This window comes from Acomys russatus, chromosome 15, assembly GCF_903995435.1.
Source record: "Acomys russatus chromosome 15, mAcoRus1.1, whole genome shotgun sequence".
In the NCBI taxonomy this organism is placed as follows: Eukaryota; Metazoa; Chordata; class Mammalia; order Rodentia; family Muridae; genus Acomys; species Acomys russatus.
The window spans coordinates 16834108-16843439 of record NC_067151.1 but is presented as its reverse complement, the minus strand read 5'-3'; positions in this window follow the sequence as shown (position 1 = coordinate 16843439).

The window sequence follows — 9332 nt, the reverse complement described above, 5'->3', positions numbered from 1 at the left end:
AACTTGTATTTGAACCAAAGTTCCATGTAGTTTGCTTCTGTAAAATTTTGCACTGTCTAACGTGCTTGCACTTTGCTTCTAAAACTTCGTGTCCAAATCTCAACTCCATTCAAAATCAGGGTGACGAGTGAGGGATGGAAATGGGCTAACATGGGCTTGGGGTCTTTCTCATCATCTCTCACCCCCAGTATGTCCATTGTCCTCTCATCAGCTGAGCAGCCACGGAACAGACTTCCTTCCCTATCCCTAAGGACTGTTCTTACACCGTTAGCCAGGCCATGCTGTTGGTTAGATGGTCCGGTGCAGACATGAAGGTGATGCACTCAGCTGGCCCAATCCCCTCTCCACACGCTTTTCTTTCACCCTCTCTCAGAGTCATATGCACACATAAACGTACATAAGGCTCTCTTCTCCTGGGACCTGACTGCAATGCCAGCCATGAGAGACTCCTTACTGCCTCCGAGAAATGCGACTGGAGAAGATGCCCCCCAAGGTGGAGAAGGAGACATGACAGAGGCAGATATCCTGTTCTGGTTCAGCCAAAGAAGTAACAGGCCACAGAACGTGAGCCCTGGAATTCTGGGCTCGGCTCTGTTGAGGATCAGATGCTTCTACGCCAGCCAGCGAGCCTGGCTGAGGACCTGGGTTAGCAACGAAAGCCCAGCAGCGAGCTCGTTCTCCTGGCCTGCCTGTGTACCCTTCCTCGTCAGACACAGACATACACACTATATGACAGGCTGCCTCTCCCCCAAGGTTACTGAAGAAGTACCACTCCGATGCAGCTCGCCTCCTTAAAGTTATATCCTTCATTCCAGGCAATAGACTTTTACGTTTTTAAAGTGCATTTTCTTAACTAATATTTGATCCTCCTTCGTGGAGTTTTATCTACCGTTACCGTATCTTATGGATTTAATTTCCACTAATACAAAAACCAGGCTCATGAAGGCTGGTTGGGATTAGGGATCAGCCCCCCATACCCACATCCTGAGTCCCCCAGGACTATGGCTCTGATGCCCTCCTCCCCTGTGCTTTCTGAAGCAAAAGTGTTTTCCTGTCTGCTTCATAGAAAATTTTATTTATTGTCTGTCTATGTTCCTTACCCCTATAAGACAATGAGAGGAGCAAGAAAATGCCTGAAAACACTGACCCACTTTCCAAAGCTGCCTTAGCCTGCCACCACTATGTTCAACACAGGGGATCAGATGACCACAAGGAATGACAGTTATGGGGAGATGGCCAGGAACAGAAAAGAATGACAGAGTTTGGGGTTTTTTGTTTTTGTTTTAGTTTTTTGTTTTTTGAGACAGGGTTTCTCTGTGTAGTCTTGGCTGTCCTAGACTTGCTTTGTAGACCAGGCTAACCTCAAACTCACAGAGATCTGCCTGCCTCTGCCTCCCTGAGTGCTGGGATTACAGGCATGTGCCACCGTCCCTGGACCATAACAGACTTTCAAAGTAACTGGTGGTGTCTAGCCTGAGCATCAATTTATACAATTTATCAAGGACATGCCTGCCTTGCAGACACATATAACCTGAGAGAAGACCCTCATGAGCTCCCTGGGTTAGCTCAGTCAAAGTACAAATATTCCCCTTGTAGAGACTCGCATTTTGAGGAAGTCACTGGCCCAGTCTGTTTCTTACTGGCTCCTCCATGCGGTTACTAACGGGCTGCTCTTCACTGGAGCTGACAGCAAATATACAGCGTGAAGAGGTGCTAGGAAATAAAAGACTGTGATGGTTCGTCCTGACTGTCAGCTTGAAGGGACTTAGCGTCACCACGGGCACAGCCCCCTGGGCATCTCTGTAAGAGAGTTCCTAGATCAGGTTAACTGATGTGAGAAAACCCACCCTAAGTATGGATGGCACCATTCCATGGTCTGGGGTGCAGCTGACACATCAACTGTTGACCTCTCTGCTTTCCTGACTAGATGCCTCATGCTTCTGCCACGACCGTGGCCTCCTCAAACTATGAGTCGGAGAGCCCTTCCTCCCTTAAGTTGCTCTTGTCATGGATCTGGATGCAAGAGGGAAAGACATACAGACACAGAGAACTCTACTGTGGGCAAATCCGTAGGTCTTCTTTGCTTCACATTTTCCTAATGTCTTGTCATGACTAAACAAAGAAAAGCTGTTATTTAAATAGCCAAGAAACTGTTGAATTGTGTGAGGTTTTATCACTTATTTTCAAAGCCAGCCCTTCCCTGAGGTTTGCTGAGCCTGCCTTGATTGGACACGTGGTGGGATTTCATCAGTCACCCCACTTTGATTTTATGACCTTCTCGTCGACTGGAGCATGCTAACTTAGGTACATTGGCCTGAAAATGGAGCCTAGAAATCTTAGCCTGTTTGGACTATTCTTTTCACCTGTAGATAATGGTTAGGATTGGATTCTTAGCCTTGATGCAGATTCGTTACTCAGATGAGTTTTATTTTGATAATCAGGTTGTGTTATGTGAATGGACAACCACTACTTTAAAGGCTGGGAAGAGAAATACATGAACCCAGTGCAGACACTTTGTAGCTTCAGTGTGCTGACCTGACAGTAGCTGTTGGCCATTTAAAAGAAATGTCCCCTCGTGTGACCTGTGGGTGGAAAGTGTGCACAGCTCTCAGTGTCATGGCCACACAGCCCCGGTGGCACCAGAATGAGGCTTCTCTGTAGATGTTCAGGACCTCAGGAATGACTCGCTTGCCCTGAAAGCTGGCACGCAGGCAAACTCTTCTTTTGACAATCTACAAAATATGTGTATTAACTTTTGTTTCTTGGACTTGAAATAAGGACAGAGAACCTCCACGGGGTCTCCCACATCTGGCTTTTTCTGGATTGCTCTTATGTGGCCAACTGTGTCCCATCCCCACACTCCATTGTTGTGATGAGGGGTAAAATAAGCGCCCTCATAATGAGAGAGAGGCAGCGGTGTCTGTTTTTCCTCTTCGCTGGGCAACAGCACAATGGGATTCCGCGGCCTCAGCACCCTCACTTCACATGAAGAGCCCAGCTTAAGCACCGGCTTAGTGCTTAGCCTGATTTTCCTGCCCATTGGTTATTTACAGCTGCATACCGGGGGATCCTACTTGCCTGCAAAACAGCATCGCATTCTGCATAGCATCCGAAGAGAACATAACTAACAGGATGTGGTGTTGTGGCCACCACAGGGTCTTGACTGGTCAGTCACCCAGCCCTCAGCTCTCCAATGTAATCTTTGTAATGAGGGCCAACTAAATCAACTAGACCCTGGCACTAATCAAAGAAAAACCCACCCAGAATGTGTTCCCCACGCTGAGTATGGCCTGGCGTTCAAATTGTGATGTCTATGGAGGATGGGCCAGCGTCCGGTTAGAAACTGGAATACTGACCCTTCAGCAGAGCTTCTGGTTAAGCCAGGCAGGCAGGCACACCTTTAATGCCACCTCTTGGGAGGCAGAGGCAGAGGCAGAGGCAGGTGTATCTCTGTGAAACTGAGGTCAAGTTAGTCTATATCATGACTTCCGGGCAAGCAAGGGCTACGCAGTAAAGCCTTGCCTCAAACAAAAACAAAATGGAGCTTCCAGGCCATACGACCAAAAAGAGAAACAGGGAGATCTTTGATCTCAGTGAGAGATTTGTAATGCCCCTCTCAGGTCAGACCAAACAAAATTAAAGTGGGTCAAAGACCAACACAAAAAGACTAAAACTATAAGTTCTCTTTTTATGTGTTCTTACATATGGCGTCACATATGTAGGTACCCACAGAGGCCAGAGACAGTGTCAGATCCCCTGCAGCTGGAGTTAACAGGTGGTTATAAACAACCTGACATGGGTGCTGGGAACCCATCTAGAGTCCTAGCAATATGCACTCTTAAATGAAGAGCTCTCACTCTCTCTAGCCCCAAAACTATAAACTCCTGGGGGGTGGGGGGCAGAGCGGGGGATGCAAGTGTAAATCTTTATGGCCCGAGCTCTTATGGCAATGGTTTCTTAGATATGACACCCAAAGAGCAAACTACTAAAGAATAGATTGATTAGATAAGACAAAATCAAAAATTAACCTTTCCCAGGGGAGGCAGGGATGGACTCAGAAGAGAAATCTGCCCCTAACCACGTCCCTTCTGACCATGGGGCTAGAGAGGGAAGTAAGTTTCTCCTAGGAGTTCACAGTTTTGCTTAAGTTGGAAAGTTTGGGTTTTATTCCTAGTCAAAAAAGGAGCCTACGGGTTTAACATAAGCAAAACATGCATGGGTTTCACCCTGCAACTCCAATAAGAGCTGGAAGGGGCAGATGATACAGTGAACACAAACATGGATGCTTAGGTACGGCCCACCCTCCACAGTCTGAGTGTCAGAAAGCATGGCGCACCTTGTGTTGGGTAAATACAGGTGATTAATTGTATAAAGTGCCTGAGTGGTTTGTGTAAAATGTAGGGAGGTCTCACAAAACACAGCTTTAGAGTAACCCAGCTACAGACGTGTTTCTCTGTAGAGCAGTTCTCAACCTGTGGATCAAGACCCCTTTGGGGGGGTCAAATGACCCTTTCACAGGGGCCACGTGTCAGATGTCCTGCACATCAGACATTTACATTACTATACCTAACAGTAGCAAAATTATAATTATGAAGCAGCAGTGAAATAATTTTATGGTTGGGGGAGGTCACCACAGCATGAGGAACTGTATTAAAGGGTGGCAGCATTAGGAAGGTTGAGAACCACTGCCTTAGAAGAAGAATCTGTGAAAATAGGCTGCCAGGCAGCTTCTTTTCATCCCTACAGAAAACGTTAAATTTGTTTTGAAATATGACTGCTGAGTGATAGGGAGAACTTTCTATCCATAATATTCTATGGGAACGAGACAGACAGCATACATCTATCCACCACATTTTTTGTTGTTATTTCAAGACAGGGTTTCTCTGTGTAGCCCTGGCTGTCCTGGACTCCCTTTGTAGACCAAGCTGTCCTGGAACTCACAGCGATCCACCCGCCTCTGCCTCTCGAGTGCTGGGATTAAAGGCGTGCACCACCACACCTGGCCCTACCACATGATTTTACAGATCAGTACAATAGGCTGTTGGATGGATAGGCTGGCTGAACAGGAAGAGGAACAGATGCTGGGCAGAGGAACATCAGTCATGAGGAATGTAGATTGATAAACTATGACGCATTTGCTACCACGTGGTGTCATCCCCTGATGTGGCTTCAGTGTTACCAATGAACTTTAAAGCCGCTGACTGGTAGTGTGGTGAGAATGTTAAAATCAGAAATGTGGGGCCTGGAGCTTAGCTCAGTTGGTAAAGGGTTTGCCTTGCAACACTCTGGGCTTCCTGGCTAGCTTAATTGTGAGCTCCAGACCAATGAGAGACCCTGCCTCAAAGGAGGCGGGTAGAGTGGCTGTGGACTAGATACCTCTAGCCTCCACACACACACATAGTACAAATGTGCACATCAGCATGCACACAGTCACAGACACGCAAAGTTAGAATGTTTCTCTTAACTGGGGTTTTCTATTCAAAAACAACAAAAACCTTTTGATAGCAATGTATTTAGAAAAATAAACACAAACAAAGCCCAAAGAACATTCTATGGGAAACATGTCTGAAAGAGTTAACTAGCACAGGCACAGACAGACGAAATGGAAAATAGAAACCACATTCAACTGTTCTTAAAATCCTAATATGTGGCAGAGCAAACTCCTTGTTGACATGATGCTGGCTAAATCTTGGCTAACGAGAAGTCCTTCAAACCTACACCTGATCTCAGCTGAGAGGTGGGCAGTCTGTAAGTGGATGTGTGGATTGAACAACAGGGAGGTACGCAGAAATGAGAGTCCCCTGCCTTTTCTTGAGTGTCCTGGGAGGAAGGCGGGGAAGCAGGAATGACAAGCATCTGCACACACCTGGAAGTTCACACGGGTTGATAAGACAAGGAGGCGGGCAATTAGTAAGACAACCCTTAAGTAACAGGACAGCTATACCCAGATATGCCTCGGAGGAGCTTTGAGGAGCCAGAGGAGAGGAGTACAGTAGGCTACAAGTTTGTACAGACACCAATGGGCTAGAACTGTCTGTGACAGCAGGGACAGAGGCCCTAGACTGTGGCAAACACAGACCCAAGGCTCCTGCCTAGAAAGGAATTTCAGGACGAGCCAATATGAAGCAGAGTTGACATTTGTTAAAAACAGAGAGAAATGGCTCAGGAAAGGATTAAAACATGGAGGCGAAGGGTGTGGGCTTCGTGAAGATAGAGCTGCAGTTACGTATCTTGGCAGCAGCCAGCAGCAATACCACTCCGGTGGGTCTCAAATTACTCTCCAAGCATTGCTAAGAATCTCTGTCCCAGGTCCCTTGACTAGGCTCTCCAGAACCCCGAAGAAGACAGGGCAGAAAGGTTGTAAGAGTCAAGGGCGGCGGGTGGGGGGGGGATGGACGATACTGGGAGAACACAGCCCACTGAATTAGCTAAACAGGGCTCATGTAGGCTCACAGATGCCGAGGTAGTGAGAATGGGACGTACATGGACCTGCACCAGGTCCTCTGCATATGTGTAACGGCTGTTAGCTTGGTGTTTCTGTGGGACTCCCAACAGTGGGAGCAGGTATGTCTCTGACTCTTTTGCCTTCTCTTGAGACTCTTTTCCTCATTGTTGGTTGCTTTGTCCAGCGTCAGTGTGAGGGCTTTTGCCTTGTCTTATTATGTTTTGTTTTGTCCTGTTTGGTTCTTGTCTCTTGGAGGCCCATTGTTTTCTAACAGGAGTAGATCTGGTAGAGGGGAGGTAGAGGGATGGAGCTGGGAGGAGTGGAGGGAGGGAAAACTGTGGCCAGAATGTATTATATAAGAAAAGAACTTATTTTCAATTTTAAAAAAATGTGCTAGGGATCTAAATAAACAGTTCTCAACATGAAAAAAATGCCAAAAAAAGAAAAAGAAAAAGAAAGAAAAAGAAGCTTTGTCGCCCTTTCTCTCTTTTTTGATAAATAAGATTATGGGATATCTCCAGGGGTGCCTTGGGCAAGATTACAGTCAGATAAAGTAAAACCAGGAGCCACTAGGGTTTCACAGTGGGTTTAGCACACATCTGTACTACAAATGGCAGCTCTGGGGTAGAGGGATTCTAGAAAAATGGAGGCTTAGAGCTGGGGAGTGAGAAAGGCCTGAAGCACATGCCAGCTGTACTGGAATTCCGGGCTCTCAGCTGGATTGAAGGTCCCTCTGGGTTCCCACATCCCTATGATTCTCTGTCTTCACCCCAAACTGTAACTTCACACAGTGGGGCCCAAAGAGTTATTGATAAACAGAAGTTCAGGAAAGGCACATGGTTCAGAGAGTTCAGTTCACACCCACGCAGAAGAAGTTCTGACCGAGATGCTTAAAGATCCTCTGGGAGGCAAAAGAACTTGTGTAGGAGGAAAGGAGATGCCTACAGGGGGCAAGATAGAGAGACAAAGATGAGGGGCAGGAGCTAGCAGCTGAGCACTCTGACTCAGCCTCACTTCACTCACGATCGATTAGGAGGACTCAGGAGCAAGCTGTGAGAAAGGAAAAGGGAAGAACAGGAGAGGGCGGAAAGACAAGGGAGGTGAGAAAGGAGGGGAGAGGAGAGGAGGGAAACGTGTTCATTACTTTTCTATTGCTGTGATAAAACACCATGACCAAAGCAACGTCTAGAAGGAAGAATGTAGTGCAAGTTTTGGTTTCTTTGAAAACCTAGTTGTGTTGTGTGAATGTTTTTGTTTTAATGCCAGGGGTGGGATAAGAGGGCTGCTTCACAGCAGGTGATTATGATTTGCCTCATGCACTAGCAGGGATGTGATGTTTGCCAGCTGCAGATAGTTTAACTCTGGGGACTTGGTGGCAGAGGGTGGGCCTGTGGCGGCTGCTGCTCCCACTGTTTGCTGCCTCTACTACTGCTGCTGGTTCATCTTGCTGCTGTATTTACTATTGATGGTTTGCTGGTTTGCTGGACTGCTGGACATTCTGACACAAAGACTCACCTTGCCTTGAGAAACTCAATGTTTTCCTAATCAGACGGAAGTGGCCTATAGAGGTCTATGCCCCGTTTTCCCTCTAACCTTTCTCTCCTACCTGGTGTTGGGGAATTGGAAGAGATTAGGGTAGAATAAGGGTTGGAAAGGAGGTAGAGGTGTAAGAACCCAATAAAACAGCAAAACGAACAAACGAACAGAAAACAACAGGAGGGTTTATTTGGGCTTATGGTTCTGGAGAGAAAAGAGTCCATCACCATCATGATGGGGAAGTGTGGCAGCAGGCAGGCATAGTGACTGGAGCAGCAAGGTGAGAGCTTGCACCTTAAACTCAACGCAGGAAGCAGCGACGAGCAAACTGGAGGCAGCACGTGGCTTTTGAAACCTCAAAGCCTGTCCCCGGTGCCTTCCTTCAGCACGGCCACAACTCCTGAATCTCCCAAACAGTGCCACCAACTGGCCACTGAGTGTTCAAACACCCAAGACTGTGGGGGTCATTTGCATTCAAACCACTACAGGAAGGGAAAGGCAGAGGAGAGGTGAAAGAGGACTGAGATATGGGAGGTTTGGAAAGCTTGGAGAACATCTACGGGGAGAAATTAATTCGCAAATCTTGTCTCTGTGAATAACTTACCAACTCACAAATAATGTAATTTGTACATTAGGTTCACTTACATGTAGGTATATATTAGTACACACCATGTTCTGAGTTCTTCTAGCCTCTGAGGTGATGGTGAACAAGATTCAGGAGGACTTGAGCTGGGTCCCTAGAACCCATGAGAAATACTGGGTGTGGTGGGCTCACTTGTGACACCAATACTGGGAGGACAGAGACAGAAGGATCCCTGAGATTCACTGGTGGGCTAGCCTAGCCTCCCTGGTGGGGTAGCCTAGCCTCCCTAGTGGGCTAGCCTAGCCTCCCTGGTGGGCTAGCCTAGCCTCCCTGGCAAGTCACAGCTCACAGTGATTGAGTCTTTGTCAAATACACAAGACAAGCAGTGTCCCCTACACATACCTGCACACCTACACACACACACACACACACACACACTCCACAAAAGGAATGTGTAAGTAAATATAAAGGATCCAATAGAGACCAAATATAAAGGTCAAAAGGGCAGAAGAAAGGCCACTGTGGCCACTAATATGACTTTCCGAAAAGCCATTAATTCTTCCAACACTACAGCAGCCCGAGGAGACCCAGTCGAAGTCTTTGGGAGGTGCCCACTGGGACTCTGGGTTGTCTTTGTTGTGTTTTGGGAAAAGTGTGCGGTAGGAGAACTTTGCTGACCTGAAATGAAAACTCTGAGCACTCCTAACTCATTGTCCTCCTAGAATAGAAGGTCACTGTAGTTATGTTCAACTTGGACAAACCTAAGTG